The 17,029-nt window shown below is 35.9% G+C and overlaps 1 protein-coding gene across 1 annotated transcript in view; it reads left to right on the top strand.

Annotated features, from left to right (window-relative positions):
• The first annotated feature begins 921 nt into the window (after window positions 1-921).
• Window positions 922-17,029, top strand: part of LOC118267539 (neuroglobin) — a 132,527-nt gene continuing 116,419 nt past the window's right edge. The window contains exon 1 of the mRNA XM_035581594.2: window positions 922-1,033. The gene's annotated coding sequence lies outside the window, so the exon portion shown is untranslated. The remainder of the gene's footprint in view (window positions 1,034-17,029) is intronic.

A 17,029-nucleotide genomic window follows, 5' to 3' on the forward strand; every position in this document is an offset into this window, starting at 1 on the left:
ATAAATGACACGATAATTACGTTTAAAGGTAAATTAAGTACCAATATTATTGCACGAGAGAAAATAAAGGTAAGAACTAATATTGTATCACAAATCCCAACTGACTATAATATCAATAACCCGATATCCAATGAGGAACAGTTTATTTCATTAATTAACCACAGCAGATCGCAGCCGTTCACCAAACATATAGCCTGTATTTTTCGCCCTATGATTTGGTCACATGATAAGTAAAAACAGAATACCAACTCCAAAAACAAATCCTTGAATACAAAGTGTAAACTTTTTGTAAACTTTGCCCTTAGATAAACAAATCCTGTCGACTTTAATATGTATTATTGTTATTTTATTATAAAGAAAATAACGTTGAATGATTTAAAGTTTAGTATTTTAGCTGATAAAATAAATTAAAAACAAAGGAACACATTCGAAACTTATCCTAAATCAATATCATAACAATAAATTCATCAATATGCAATTATCACCATTTCCTCCAAAAAAATTGCCCCTTTCTTAATTTCCAAACAACATTCCTGTGACTCTTTTGCTTTAAAAGGCCGGCAACGCACCTTCATGACTCCTCTGGTATATCACCTACATAGGTAGACAAAGTGGAATAAACCCTCCTCTGGTGTTGTGGATGTACGCTGGTCAGCAGGTTATCCATCTACTCACCTTTGCCTCCTGTTCAATAAAAACTCAAAAATTCTAAGTGCATATTTCACGATACTTGTTTAATTTAGTATGAACTAATTTGACGTGTTTACCATACAAAATATGTCACAATATAATATGTTAAGCTAACAACAATTTAATCTAACTTTACGAAAAAGGTTCTATGATATATGTTTATTCTATCATAAATTAACAGCTTTGTGGTATTTCTGCACCGCCCTGTGTGTTGGCCAGGCTTTAGGTAAAATTTCAGTAAGTCGCCACCTCGCGGCCGCGCCGCGCGTGTTGTAACTGTGTTTGTTCATTCAGTGAAGTGCTACTTGGATTAAATTATAACATCTTTGAAAATATATTACTGGTATGTATACCTGTTATAATATATTCATGTTAATAAATAACATTTTTGACTTTACGAGTAATTTGCTCAGAATTTTCGTGTAAGAAAATTGATATGAAAATTTTAGAGGTTGAATATATTTTTCACGTTGATAAATACGTTTGAATTTTTTACTCTGGCCTCAGAGAATGTTCTTATTTTGTTCGTAGTATCTTGTAAGGTTTTTTGTGGTTGGTTTTATTAGAATTAAACCCAGTTAGTATGCCTCCTCTCTACAATTTATTTAGATGTCGGGAAAATAAACTTATTACAGCGTGTTGTATTTGTGTAAATAAATTAATGAGTCTTATTTTTAATTAATTTTGTGCTGAGCTCTAAACAATTTAATTTTGCTAATACAAGGAGGGGTGAGATATAATTAAATTGGTCCATCATAGAGCAGCTTCTTTGGAGAATTGATTGATTCATTCATTGACATAATTAAAGGGGCTGCAGATTTTGATTAGTTATTCAAATTAAAATTTTACTTAGAATTAAGAACCTTATACCATAAGGAATAAAACCCATTTTATCACTTAAATTAAGTTAATTTGAACTTCATTTGATCTCCTGTTTCTTTATAAGAAGGAGATTCTCTGCATAAGAGGGTCTGCAACTATCTCCACGCTAGGTAGTAAGTTGGAGCCTGATAGGTTAAGGTTCAGATTTATCACAGAGCGCGTTGCTTTCCAGTCTCTGTCAACATGCGTATTCTCATAGTCAGCTCTTAAATCAGCCGATCGATTTCGATCATGGTGGCCAGTCTGTCTGACTAGACTAGTCCACACTATGCAGGAGATATTATAGTGCACAAGTGTGTGCGCAAACACAGGTGCACTCTCTATTCCCTCACTCTCTGAACACGATGGGATGGCAAACTGACACGACTGGAGAGAGGTCAGGCGTAGGACCAACGGCTTTCCGTGCTTTCTGAGGCTCGAGGGTGAAATACTGCTGAACTTCCTGACTCCAGGCTACTAACGGTAATTTTACACTGAAAATGTCACTATCCCTTTTTGGCTGGTACGGAAATCGAATTCACAACACACTGTACAGCAGCCGGCCACTCAACCACTGCGCCAACCGTTAGAGGTGGTGAGAAGTGAATTCTACTCTGTCGTAAGAACACCATAAGTAAAGTGATATTATCATCTCCATTACCTATTCTAACTGATCAATACTTATCTACCTACCGCCTCGCAGACTTCGTGATGTTATGATAGCGTGCAAATAAGCACCACCTGTCGGTAATTGGCCTCAGTCCGGCACATCTGCACTGTAGGAGCCAAGCAGGTGCAACACTCTTAATGTCAAACGAACATCTGTGATAGGTCGTGTGGTCTTGATATTTTAAGTTTTGTGACTTTGAACTGTGTGGCAAAACGTAATAAATAATATTTTGTTCTTTAACTCACATTTCTAGCTTTTTTAATGAATAGCCAAGACAGTATTTGAAAGTTTCGCAGATTATTCGATTTTTTGGAAGGTTGTAAAACTGCCTCGTAAAATAAGGGGTTGGGAGTGCGACAGCCAACCATTAGGCCCCGTGTTCGATTCCGTGGGTTATCAATATCAATGAGAATTCTTCTTAGTACAACCTACTTAGTAATATCACGCAATTAGAAATTTTGCCCTGTTTTTTTATGGGGAATATCATCCAATGACGTCTCCCACCTTGAGCGACGAGGCGACGGGGAGTGTCAGACTTTTACTGACTAAAAACCACCCTTTTCCTATTCCTGCTTTTCGAGTCAGATCGGTAAGCCTGCTAGTTAGTCCGCAGCTCCGGAGGTAGTGCGCAGCGGTAGATACTCACCTCCTAAGACATACTTGGTTTAATATAACAGTCGGCGTTTTCATGCACCTTTGTTTTGACCTTCGAATAATAAAAAGCTTGACCATCAATATATTTGCGCACACGACAATTACCTTTAACATTTGGAACCCACAAAGCAGGTTCAACAACATACAACAACTAGAAACGATACACGATTCTTTTCGTAAAACCCGTTTGAATGTTGCATTTTGATTCAATTCACACGATGATAACGGTTTGTTATTTTTACTAGAACATTAATTATACCATCTGATGTTGTGACGCGCGCTCGCTGTTCATCTCAGTTCACACGGTGTCTGCGAAGAGGTGAGGTCACTTACAATCTGGGTGCAATAAATTATATTGTCTAGTCTGCTATTTGGCTATGTCTGGATAGTTTTCAGAGTTTCGGAGTTTAGAGTTTAGTATTTGATTATAGATTTTGGTTTAACCAGAGATGTGCTATACTACGTTGCTGTGGATGTGTTTGGTTTCCACCATCATTTTCATTGGTACACATAGCTTTGGTACACATAGCACTGGTGAAAACGGACTCAGATAAGCTATGTCTTTTATATATAAAGATGCGTGCTATGGATGTGTGTTATAGATGGCTTCCCTACTATCGATACATCGCATACTCAAGCTGCACATCTTCCTCGCACAGCTACATAACTGAGTATCAGTGGAAACGGTCACATAGTTTCACAGCGTAACTATTACATCTTTGTAGGAAGCACCCTTTTTTTTTTTTTTTTTTTTTTGAGGGGGAAAATCATCCAATGACTTCTCCCGCCTTGGGCAAGGCGAAAGGGAGTGTCAGACTCTTACTGACTAAAAACCACCCCGTTCCTTCTCCTGCTTTTCGACCCGAAGCCCCGGTAAACCCGCTAGGTAGTCCGCAGCTCCGGATATGTAGGAAGCACCCTAAGACGTCCTTTTACAAAAACCGCCATTTGAACCTCACGGAAATGAATTAACAGAGAATGTTTACGGTTCAACGTTAATTAACGTAATGAATCGGTTAAACTTTTACTTTAATTACGCACATACTGGCACGCTAACTAATTGGAATGGTTTGAAGTTATCATCATTGTTTGTGTGACTTTGATCTTGGATCTGATGATTATGTTACTGTGTATGTTATCTATGATATGAAAGTGAAAAATCTACCTTTCTAGTTGCGTGACGCAAAAAGATATAGGACTTTTTTTAAGAGGAGAATATCATCCAATGATTTCTTCCGCCTTGGACGAGGCGAGAGGGAGTCTTAGATTCAGAGTCAGTAAGACTAAAAACCACCCTTTCCTACTCCTGCTTTTCGAGCCGGAGCCCCGGTAGGTAATCCGCAGCTCCGGAGGGAATAACAATGTTACTTTTTTAAGTTCCATCTATCTGATTCTAATACATTAAATAAAAAATATTGGGTACGAATAAGACTGGAAAAGTAACGATACCACCAAAAATACATTGATTAAAATTTTCACGTGACTGGTAGATTTGTTGAGACTTTCTTCGAATTTTTAATTACTTACATACATAAGACCTAATTAAACAATTTCCAATTAAAAACTACACACCTATCTATCTTCAAAGAAATTTACACCAAACCCCATCAAGTTAAGATTCATTTTACTTATTCATTACTTCTTATAAACGAAACAATCAACCAAACAACACTGGGTGTCTAAGCAAACAATCGAAGTAGCTGACTAATTACCCACTTGTAATGAGGATGGAAATTAATATGGCGTGCAAGTTGCCAGTATTTACTGGAAGTAAACAAAACGGTACGCATTACAACGCTGGAACATATCAACTCAACACTCCGTTTGACATGACACTGAGAAAGTTAGTTTGGAGTACGCTGTCGGATGTTTCAGTCAACATTTGAGGTATATGTTTTGTGTCACAGAAATAGAGTTAGGTAGTTTTTGAATCAATTCTGTAATGCATTTATGTAGGTAGGTTATAGTCATAACTTTAAGACTGATAAAAATTTTGAAGCGAAAGAAGTATGTAGATTGTAGGATTTGTAGAAATTGGCGTTCCATTGTGTCTGCCTGCCCCATGGGGACAGGCGTGAGGTTGTTTATGTATGTTTAAGCTTAATCTACTTTACTGACCAATCTTCTTGAATTTTTGCATACATTTGGCAGGGCAAACATGACATAGTTGGTTCTCTAAAAAAGAAAATACTAACCGCTGTACTTAGAGACATTTAATAGTTACTAACACATTAGACGATAGTTTAAGTAATCATTAAATGTCTTATAAGTAAAGCCCAGGATAAAAGCAAGTAAAACATCTTTTTTAACAAATTAAACGCCATTGGGGGCAAGTGTGACCGGCGCTAGCGGAGGGTTTGCCTTTAACAAATTTTTGTTGGCAGTAAGTGTTAATTAATTAAAAATAACAACCAAGAAGTTCCACAATCACTCTTTACACCCAACCAGTATATCTCTTACACAAGTACATTACTGCCACTGGTAACTCCATTTATTCAATACTCCGTGCAAACCATGTATAAACAGAACTGTAACATTTCAGTTTGTTTGTGTGCGCGGTACGACCTGCGGACTCGTTTGAGTACGTTTATGTCAATGATATAGGTTACAGAAGACTTCTATATACACACGACGAGGCATGTTTATAGCAATTTGAACTGTAATGTATACGATTATAGAACTGAAGTTTGCAGAAACATTCTGCCTTTGCTACATAACTTATGTATCATTGATAGACTAATTTTGTCAGTACATGAAGATTTTAACAAAACTATCAATTATTATATAACTGCTATTGATATTGGAAATTGTGTTGCTATTGCAATATTTTGTAGTATTAATGTAACTAAGGCCCTTGAGTATCATCGCATAGTTGTCATAGTTGCATTTAGTGCCAATTCGAACTTAGAATTATGATTCAACAAATACTAGAGAGAATATTGATATAGAATACAAAATATTCAATTGAATCTGGGTATCTATTATTTTAATAAATTGTGATTATTATGACCTAAAGGTAGATGGAAAACCATTAGTAAAACAATTTATACTTTTCAGTTCAAAACCAAATTTAATCGGCTCGTCAGCTGGAAAGGCGGTAATGTAAAATGCTAGCTTGTTAAAAGTGTAGAAATATTACGTGTCTTTTTAGATAATCGTTATATAGCAGAGAAGTATTGAACAATTGTACCTAATATAAAAAAAATACATACCGTCGAAATTGAGAACCTCCTGCTTTTTGGGAAGTCGGTTAATAAATAAGCAATACTAGCACCAAATCTGATCTTTTATTGATCCACACTATTGATGCTACCCCTAATATGGCTTGAAACTTGTAGAATTCCTCATAAAACAGTTATGTGAGTAAATACAGCATAATTAATTTAGTATGTTTTACGAAAGTTATACCTAATATAAAAATTATCCTAACTCCTGCAAATACACTTGAACTAAGCCTTCGCAGAATTACAACCCCGTCTTTATTGGATTGAGATCAATATGAAATCTATCCAATATGAAAAAAATATTCGATAGAGGTATAGGCAGGCAATGAAATAAATATAAAAAGTGGTGCGCCATCGATATTCCTCGTCCATTAAGTACATCGATGGAAAAATTGCTTTTCCCAATACTTATATACATATTCATGTTATTTGTACAAAACCTGAGCGGTGTTGATTGAATTCTGTTTACATTGTGTTATTCAGTATTGAAAGTAATGTTTTACGTCTATTTGGGGATTTGTTTTGTATTTGTGAGACCATTTACTGGATAAATATCTGTCTCTGATTAGCGTCAGTAAGTTATATGGTACGATTATCACTTTGTATGGTGATATGTCTTGAAACGCACGGCGTGTTGCGTCGGACGCGCTCTTTAATGAGCCATCAGACTACCGCAGATGGGGCCCAGCAGGGCTGATACCGACCCGGACTTCGGCTTAAAAAATAGGAGTAGCAACAGGGTGGTTTATAGTCAGAAAGAGTTTGACGCTCCCGCTCTCGCCCAAGACAGGAGAAGCCATTGCATTGTAGCCCCCCTTTACATTTTGTTTAATTTTAGGAATATCCTAAATTAAAACATGATAATTAATGGGTTTTGGCATAATGGTATTTTTCTATATCAATGGAATAATTACCACAACTGGCCAAAAGTTAATACTTATATTAAAGAAGGTATCTCGGTGAAACTTACTGTAGGGACTGTACTTACGAGAGTACTGCCCAACCGACGTCACTAGGGACTACGTGAAGTTATATTTTGTACCTCAAAGTTACTTCTAACTTTGCAACAAAGGCAAAACAAGTATTCTAAATCCATTAATCCTTAAGGAACGTAAGCAGGTGTTCACGTTAAAATGAACTTTCTGACTATCTCCGTAAGCTGGGGAATCGTTTGCATAACTTTACTTAACGGACCAAGCTATGAATAGATAAGCAGGTACCTATATGGGGTAAATCTTCGCGAAGAATAGGCAATATGGGATAAATTCGTTTCACTAACGTTAGGAAACCTCATGTGGATAGAAAATTGAATTCGTTCCTTATTTCTGAGTCACATGGTTGGTTTTAGATTGTTATGAATGTATTGATATCAGGATTACTAATGCCCAGCAGTCCAGTTCATGCGAATAATAGAAAATAATAGTACCTAATAACATCATATACCATAGTCTTATATCGTATAGTTAGTCCACAGAAGTCGCAACAGGCCCAAAAGGAGATGGAGGGCCGATCTCGACATCTATGCCTGCAAAAACCTCTACACTGAGAGGAGAGCAAAGAGGGTAGGGAAGCCTTTGCTCTATAGAGTGCCAATGCCGAGTATAGTCTTAAAACTATGTTTTGGGTAAATCCTTGGTCTACTAAAATAATATTAGCGAACACTATTCCAAATAAAATCCGACAGTGTGAAAATATGAAATTAAATTATCATTCCAAAAAAACTCCAGTCACTAAAAAAACTTTAATAACAAGTAAAAAAAATGTAATAGAGTTACAATTAATTTCACCAAGACCGCATTACCTGTCAGAAAACATCTGCCACCAGTCAGCTCACTCGGTTGCGGAATTTCCTAGATGTTGCTCTTGCGCATCTTACATTGATAAACACTTGGAATGGGAGCAATTATTTGATAACGTAAACATTTGAACTGACTCACTGCCAACTGGTGAGTTATTTTGTTAAATCTTCTGTTTCTTTCTCAATTCTAGACAGAAAGAAGATTTACATTTATTGTGTTATAGGTTACCTGAGTCACCTGACTTTGATCAGTCAGGTCGATGTAGGTCGTATATGCTTTCTTCAGGATTCATGGCATTTGACCGACAGACGGAAACGGGTTCAGCTAAGCCATGTTTTTTATATGGAAAGATGCGTGCTATGGATGTGTGCTATAGATGGCTTCCCTACTATCGATATATCGTATACTCGAGCTGTGCATCTTCCTAGCTTAGCTACATAGCTTAGTATCAGTGGGTTTTTTTAATAAAACGTTGTCCCACGTTAGGATTTTGGTCAAATAGTTTCACAGCTTAGCTATTACATTTTCGTAGAATAGCTACATAGCGCATCTCTGGGGAAAGCGCCATGAAAATCGTACAAATTAAATTCAAAACATTTTTCGTGGAATACCAGCTTGAAATCACTGACCTGTTCATAATATTTCAGAGTAAATGCCAATTCTGGAAATATTTTAGACATTTATAAAATTACCAATAATAAATACTATGTTTTAGTGTTCACTGATTCCGAACCATATATCTATTAACAAGGTAATTGTATTTTCCATTTAATTTGCTACCGTAAACAATGGTGATATACAGGGTGCGCACATTTCCACGTATACAGGGTGTGTGATAAACACATTTACATTTCAAATTGATGCTTCAGGTAAACGGATTGAAGAAGGGAAATTCAACTCCACTATACTCGCATTCGTTTGATGGTAATGCTAGTAAAGGATTGTGAACTCAATTTTGTGGAGTTTAGAGTTGCTTTTCCAATAGCACGTTGTTATTGAAATTTTGCTGAGTTGTTTCGCTTTCGGACTATTTTAAAAAGTCATTGAGTTTTTTTGTAGTTTTGTTTTCTTTATATTTTTGATTTGTAAGTGAAGTTAACAGTATTTTTGTAAATAAAAAACATGTAAATATAGGTCGACACTCAAATATTGACTTTATATGTTTAGAGATTGAATTTCATTAAAATTTAATAATCAACCTTGATAAATTCTAATTAAAACCCAATAAAAAAAATGAAAAATAAAACAATAACTGCCAATTTTTAATTTTAATAACCGATTTTAATCAAAAGCCTTTGGATCGATCTTCATTTTTCACAGAAACTCTATAGAAGTAATATCAAAATTTCGTCTTAATCTAAAGATCTTGAATTGAGATCGTTTATTTAAATCAGCAGTTAGACAACATAAAGGTTGTAAACTGTAAAATATCAATTATAAATAATTGATATTTTACAGTTTTATACCTATAGTTCTCCATAGTTTGTAGGTCTAGTTAATCTATAGTTAGAAGGTACTACAAACTTCTCATTAACAAAAGAAAATCACCAAAAGATTTTCACTCATTCTACACAACAAAAAACCGTGTCACTGATTGTACATTGTTTGTAATAGTTGAAAATATTACTGAAGCTGAAATTGAAGGGTGTGTAGTGTTTGGAACGTGCCGACATGTTTTACGAGGTGCGTGGGCGCAGCGCAGACATTAGACAACCACTTAACTACTGTTTGCAGGAGATACGAATGTATTGACCGTTTACATTGTACGATTTCACAAAAGTATTTTTGAAAAGTCACTGGATGAAATATTATTTTTATGTATAATTTTTATGTATAAGTAAAGGTACATAGTATTGGAATTGTTAAGTAAAATTTAATATAAGGTTCGATGCTTGACTGAGCAATGTTTTATTCATATAATAACTATCGTAAGACATACTAAATTAACTAAAAATCACGCTTTACTCACGTACATTAATGGAGAAAATATGGCGGGACGTCGCGCAGCCTACCGTAGGCTGCGCGACGTCACCGCCTCTACGCACGCTGGTCATAATTGAGAGTCCCTCTGTGACACGAAACTAGTAGAGCTATTCTCCATCAATTTATGTGAGAAAACTGTGACTTTTAGTTAATTGAGGAATGTTTCTCTAAGCTACATTGAATTCGACACGAGTTTAAGCTTCAGGTATTAAAAAAAACAGACATGCTTTAAAACTGAGAACATTCCTGTTTGATTGACCACTTCTCCCTTCTCTCGAGTTAATTACAGTACACCACTTTACAGTTTACACAATATTTACAGCTCAACCCACATTCCAACTCCGACAGTATTTACTAGTTATAAACAACAGAGTTCCAACTACCCAACACTTAGCAAAACAAACAGTCAATGGTAATACTTGGCAATAAATTATCGTTTCCGAACCATAAAACAGAATCGTTACGCTGTCGTGTCGTTAAGTGTAAAATGGTGTAAATTATCAGTTTTGTTTCACGTAAACAGATGGTACGAGTAATGTGTGCATGGTTTTGTGTAAACGGGGGTGGCGGTGTTTATAGAATATTAGTATAGAGGAATAGGATTTGTGATAGCAGTTAATACTTTAAAATTGTATTATAACTTTCGTGAGTCTTACTAGATTATATAATTATTATGTTAGTAGCAGCGCAACTGTCGCCTTCTCGTGTATTACGGTCACAAGCTTAAATTGACATTTTTACTGACTCGAGTAACAAAATTCAAGATTTTTGCAGTAAGATCACTTGATCAATGATTATAAGTAGCCAAATAATCCCGGAGCTGCAGACTACCTAGCGGCTTACTAAGAACGGGGTGGATTTTAGTCATTATAAGTCTGACACTCCCTCTCGCCTCGTCCAAGGTGGAAGAAGTCATTGAATGATTCTCCCCCCTCAAAAAAAAAACCTACTGAATCCTAAAAAAATATCTAGAGTTGAGTACTAAAACTCTACCTTACCAGACTAAAACGTAGTCGAGATTATTTCTTTCATATAATATTCTGCTTTTAAATAACTTGGGCTCATATTGCGAGAGCCATTTGATCGTTATAGCTGGGGCCGAGCGCCGGGCGATATATTATGTTGCTCGCCTGTACCTGCAGCTTATATTGCAATTTTTCATTTTAATACCCCTCTGTGAAGAAGACACAAATAGCTTGCACTCGCCCGTGCGTTTACTGGACAATAATGGAGGAAAGATGAAGTGTCTGCTCTTAATGTTTTGTTATTGTCTGGTATTTTTGGTTAGTTCCATCCTTAAATTGGTTTACATAAAATGTTATGTAGATTTTTTAGTGTAGGAGAGCCATGCTTCGGCAAGAATAGGCCGGCTCGACTCGAAACCACGATCTCACAGAAAACCGACGTGAAACAAAGGTTGTTTTGTGTGAGTAAGGTTTCCGGAGGCTCAATTAAACGCCTTTTCAATCTTTCCAATCCCCAATTAACAACCCTTAAATTTCTAACACCAAAAGGTCAGCAACGCAATTTAAATTTTAAAAATACTGAATACTTGTTTTTAACCCTGCAACAAGTGCAAAATTAAGTATGCTTCTCTTGCTTTCTGTGGAAACACACCTACCAATTAGTTTAACAGAAATTATTTGCAAAAATATTGAAACCAATGTCTGGTAAATGGTAACAATTTGGGCCATTCCGCTATCTGTTTTTCATTGAAAATGTAGGTAGGAGGGCTACGGGAGGGAAATTACTGCGGTTGTAAAACTAAATGCCTTGCCTTGGGGTTATTGGGGGCGAGGTTTTGTAGAACGATCTTCTAAATGCTTACTGAATATACTACGGTAGTTATTTTTTTGCTTATATTACTATTAAAGGTAGTTTAAGTGTCTTATAGGTTGTAGAAAAACCCTAAATCGTTATGTATGTACTTGTTTTTATTCTGAAATAAAAATATGTTAATAATTTTTTTTATTAAATGAGTGGGAAGCGCGCTGACGGGTCACCTGATGGTAAGCAATCAGCGTTGCCTATAGACACCCGCAACACTAGAGCCATGTTTATAACTTAAAATACACGTAATTTTCTAGAAAGGGTATTAAAATACATTTTTAATAAGGAACCGACGAGTTATATTATTATACCTTTTAAGATTTCTTTTTTTATGATTCGCAAAAGGATTTCGCAATAAAGTTTTATTGACGAAACCATTTGTTTTCGGAATTGGGAGATGGTTCAAAACGAGCTTGTTAAAAATTGCTGACTTCGTTGGCTTTGTTAACTGTTCTTTATAAATGGGCTATTAGGAAATAGAGTTTATGAGACTTTCTCTGAAATAAATCGTGTTACTATAAAAATGTATTTTTTAGGGTGTAAAATAGCTATGCGGGGAAGAGCTATTATGTATCGATAGTTGGGAAGCCAGCTATATAAAAAACATAGTTTAGCTCAGTCTGTTTCCACCAGGGCTAAGCTATGTGTACCAATGAATATAATAGCCAAACGCACCCACGTAGCATAGCATCGTAATACTAATTTTATGTCAAGACGTATAGCGTGAAAGCAGTTAAAACCGAATATTTTACTTATAGGTAAAAATAAATTAATCACAAATCAAAAAAACAAACCCAAATTCCTTTCACTATTTCTGAAACTTGAGCTCAAAGAAACTCCTTTAATACTCGTTTCAAAGTACGACGGACTATTAAGAACTTGTAACCAGTGATAATATTTCTCTGAGTGAACAATATTCGCTCCATTTCGAAAGCAATGAAACTCACTTCAAGTGTTCAGACGAACCCGTCTCTTTAGTTTTGGTAACTATTTCAATTTTCCTACGATCGATGTTGGATCAAAACTTTCAGTTCTATTGACACATTTATTTTTATAACCTGGATTCCAATTAAAACGTCAAACAATTACATAAAAACAATTAGAAGAGCAAAAGTGATTACATTTGTTTATACTGTAATGAAGTATGTAGTAAGTAGTAGCACAATATAACAGCGCAGCTTTTCCCCCAAAGGGTTCGTTATAGTGCATAATTATATCATATTGACGCCCGAATACTGAAATGCTATTCAATTTTAAGTTGTACTTAAATATCGTCTTTCAAAGTGACAGACATAGCATAAACAATTTATAGCAACAGAACTGTCTTGAGAGTGTCCCAAAGTTGAACAGCGATTGAGTATTTGGACATGAATGTGATAGACTGTCAGCCAATACCGTTTGAGCATTAATCACCACGATTGCTCAATGTAGGTTGGGCACTTCAAACATTTCCTCAAGGTTTCCTCCCTTTACCGTTTGTCAGTGACGTCTAAATAATCTTAGAAAGTGTATATAGCTTGAAAATAGTCACATTGGTACTTGCCGTTGGTGGGTTTCCAATCCCCATGCATGTGGAGGTCTTAAGCGACCACGACATTTGAATACATAAACCCATCACAATAGAGTACTTACAAACACAAACATTGCACCCTGATCGAGATCACACGAAAAGATCAAAGAAATCTTATTTATTTGTAAATCTATTATATTTTCCACAAAACGATATGTTACCATTGTGATAACAACAGATAATAATATATTCCCCATACATTCGCGATCCGATTACACGATTACTTTCATCTGGTTCGAAAGACGTTGCTTTTCTTTCGCAAATTCGCGATATGGAAATGGGATGTTAGCAGTTTTGCGAAGGATTTAAATAGCTCGGCAATGGGAACGCGACATCTGTTGGTTACGGCCGATTGTTTGCGAACAGTTGTACAAGTTGTAGAAGGGTTTTACAGTTTGTTTGGCGTTATTATACTTTGTAGATCTGCAACTAAGTTCCTGTGAAGATTGGAGACAGTGTCGGGTTCGCGAGTGGAATGTAGAAAGGTTTGCTTTGTGATAATGGTGTCTGTTGTTAGTAGTTATCGTTTGGTGTCTGATTGGGAGGATTTTTATAGATTATTTATCTTACTACGATTAATATTATAAATACCAAAGTTTGTGAATTTGTGTGTATGTTTGTTACTTGGTCAAAACGGCTGAAGGGATCGGGATGAAATTCGGAATAGGGAATTTCTGAATTTATTTCTATCCCATTGTACATCGGGCGAAGCCGCTGGCAGAAGCCAGTGATTATTGGTTTATTTATAGTATTTTATACTAATGTAGTAAATTATAAATTTTGAATTCTTATTGTAAAACTGTAAGTATACTTTTTGAACAAAAATATGTTTATTTTCCTATCGTAGTATGCTTCTTGATATGACAAACAGGAAAAATAATAAAAGATGATTTTCCTTTGATGTTTTGAAGAGAAAATTATGAAAATATCGCGGATTTTCTTACTCTTTACATGTGAAAGATATACATATTTTACGGTAAAGACCAAATCTAGAGTTTCTTAAAGACGTTATGATACATTTTCCTTTAAGTATTTCCCTCAAAAACTTTTGTAAGTCGTCACTAGAAGTATCATTTACATAAGTTTGATTTACGACGGAGTTTGCAAACTTCATGATACCTAAACGTTTGTCTTAGGCTGTCTATACAAAAATAAACCATAAAACTGCTATCGCACAGTTGAAAATTCAATGAGCACGGTAAACGAAGTCAAAATTACTTATCGCTGTCATTGAAATTTCAACCGTAGTAGCAATATTTTAAGTTGTATTTTCGTTCGTCGTGTAGAACACAGTGCTCCTAATGTGAGAAGTGCCTTAGGTGATTCTCGAAAGCCTAAGTTCCGTTGAAAATGAAAGTTGAAGAAATGGTTATTTGTCTTTCAAGGTAGAACAATGCTGTGAGTAATTCCAACTAGGGGTTACACTGATAGGCTCTACAAATACTGGTTTTTATGATATAAACCGGTGAACGAGCAGACGAATCATCTGATGGTAAGCAAGCTATATTATCGTGGATGCGTTTGGCTTTCACCAATCATATTCATTGCTACACATAGCTTAGGTAGTACTGGTGGTGGTGGGTAAAACTAAGATACGGTTTTTTTATTTAGAAAGATGCGTTCTATTGATGGCTTCCCCACTATCGATATATCGTATACTCGAGCTGCTCATCATCCTCGCACTAAGCTTAGTAACAATGGAAACGGTCATATAGTTTCACAGCTTAGCTATTACATATTCGTAGCAGCTACATAGCACATCACTGGTGGAAAAGCACTCTAAGACTAGAAATGATAATATAAATAATTTATCAAAATTGTACCTCCACATACGTAACTAGACAAATTTATTTTAATAATCGATTTAATTTACGTAGGTACCTAATTCATAAGCAATAGCCAAAATAGGCGACCTATTTTTTACGAATATACCTAAGACAACGTCCAAACCCTAAGATTATCTAGGCCTTTGTCCGCAATCTGTACCAACCCTATCCGAGTTGAGATGAACGAATTAAGGAAATTATTACAACAAAGCGGTTGGTCCCTGAGAGATGGCGCGATAAAGGATTATGATTTTATCTACTTAATTGAATTGTCGACCTATTTTCTTGGTACTTAGGTTCAATTTAATAAGACAATTATTATAGTTTATTGAATTATTCTACCCTATATTTTGTTAAATAAGAGTATCTACATAATATTTGCAAATGAATGTGTTATTTATAATATTGTATGCATTTAATTTACAAACTGGTCGTAAATAACGATCAAATCAACTGACATTCAATATGGCTATAGATATCTAGGTAAATAGTCTATACAGGGTGACTTGTAATTCGACGTATTCTCCTCCAAAGGTGATAATACAAGTCATTTCTTTCAAAATTAGCCCTGAGGTCCCTGGTCCGAAAGTGAATAGTTACTGAGATATTTAACATTTTTAGTTTGATTACATCAGCGACGTACATGTCACCCTATATATGTTGTAAATAAAATTCCCTTTTACACAAAACCGTCAAAATCATACATTGCCCAGTTTCCCTGAAGCTATAAAAATGTGCACACAAAAGTCGATAAACAAATATGGCCGCCATCTGCGCCATATTGCAAAAATATTTTATTGATATGCACCGAGCTACAAGCGTAGTCCTAGGCAATACGAGGACTATTGGTTGGACCATGGATGCCTTTAGTATAGTGTAGTTTTTAATTTTACATTACTTAAAAAAGTGAACGATACTGTGCTGTGCTAGGTCATAAACCGTTAAGATTAACAAATCCTTACTATCTTAAGGGCCCCGGTAATTGGGCCTCCGGCAACCTCACTCACACGACGAAACATAACGTAAGCGTTGTTTCACGTCGATTTTCTATGAGACTGTGGTATTACTCCAGTCGAGCCGGCCCGTTCGTCCCGAGGCATAGCTCTCTCACACTTAAAAACTATGATAATAACTAAGAATTTTCTAGGAATGTCCTTGGGTGTACTTCCATGTTGCACATATAGGGATGTTTTCAGGCTGATTTTCCTTAATACCGATATCAGGTTTAGTCGCTTAAATCTCAAAGATTAATGGGACACATTTTCATGGTTATAATATTTATCGTATAACAATACTTCAACATGAAACTTAATGTATTTCAAGTGTATTGTAAACCACTTTTGTTTCACAAAATAGGTGCTACACCTTCCATTACCAATGCTAATTGAAACCATTATTTATCTTTGTTTACTTACAGTATTGGGAGAGTGAGATTTACTTCCAAATATCTCTTAAAACGTATAGGTACGATAAACAAACCCTATGTTATAAATCTATCAGGAGCTGCGGACTGCCTAGTGGGTTTACCGGGGCTCCGGATCTAAAAGCAGGAGTAAGAACAGGGTAGTTTTAAGTTAGTAAGATTAGATTAGTTTTAGTTAGTCGGACGGCGAGCAAGGGTAGCTCGTCGCCTGACCAGAATCAGACCCTTGCCTACGGCGCGTTGCGTTCCGCGCGCGCCTCAAAGAGCCATCAGACCATCACAGATGGGGCCCAGTAGGGCTGATGCTTAATCCGGAGCTGCGGACTACCTAGCGGGTTTACCGGGGCTCCGGCTCGACAAGCAGGAGTAGGAACGGGGTGGTTTTTAGTCAGTAAGAGTCTGACACTCCCTCTCGCTTTGCCCTGGCGAGAGAAGTCATTGGATGATTTTCCCCCTGAAAAAAAAAAAAAAAAAAAAAAAAAAAAAAAAAAAAAAAAAA

The sequence above is a fragment of the Spodoptera frugiperda genome, chromosome 6, assembly GCF_023101765.2.
Source record: "Spodoptera frugiperda isolate SF20-4 chromosome 6, AGI-APGP_CSIRO_Sfru_2.0, whole genome shotgun sequence".
In the NCBI taxonomy this organism is placed as follows: Eukaryota; Metazoa; Arthropoda; class Insecta; order Lepidoptera; family Noctuidae; genus Spodoptera; species Spodoptera frugiperda.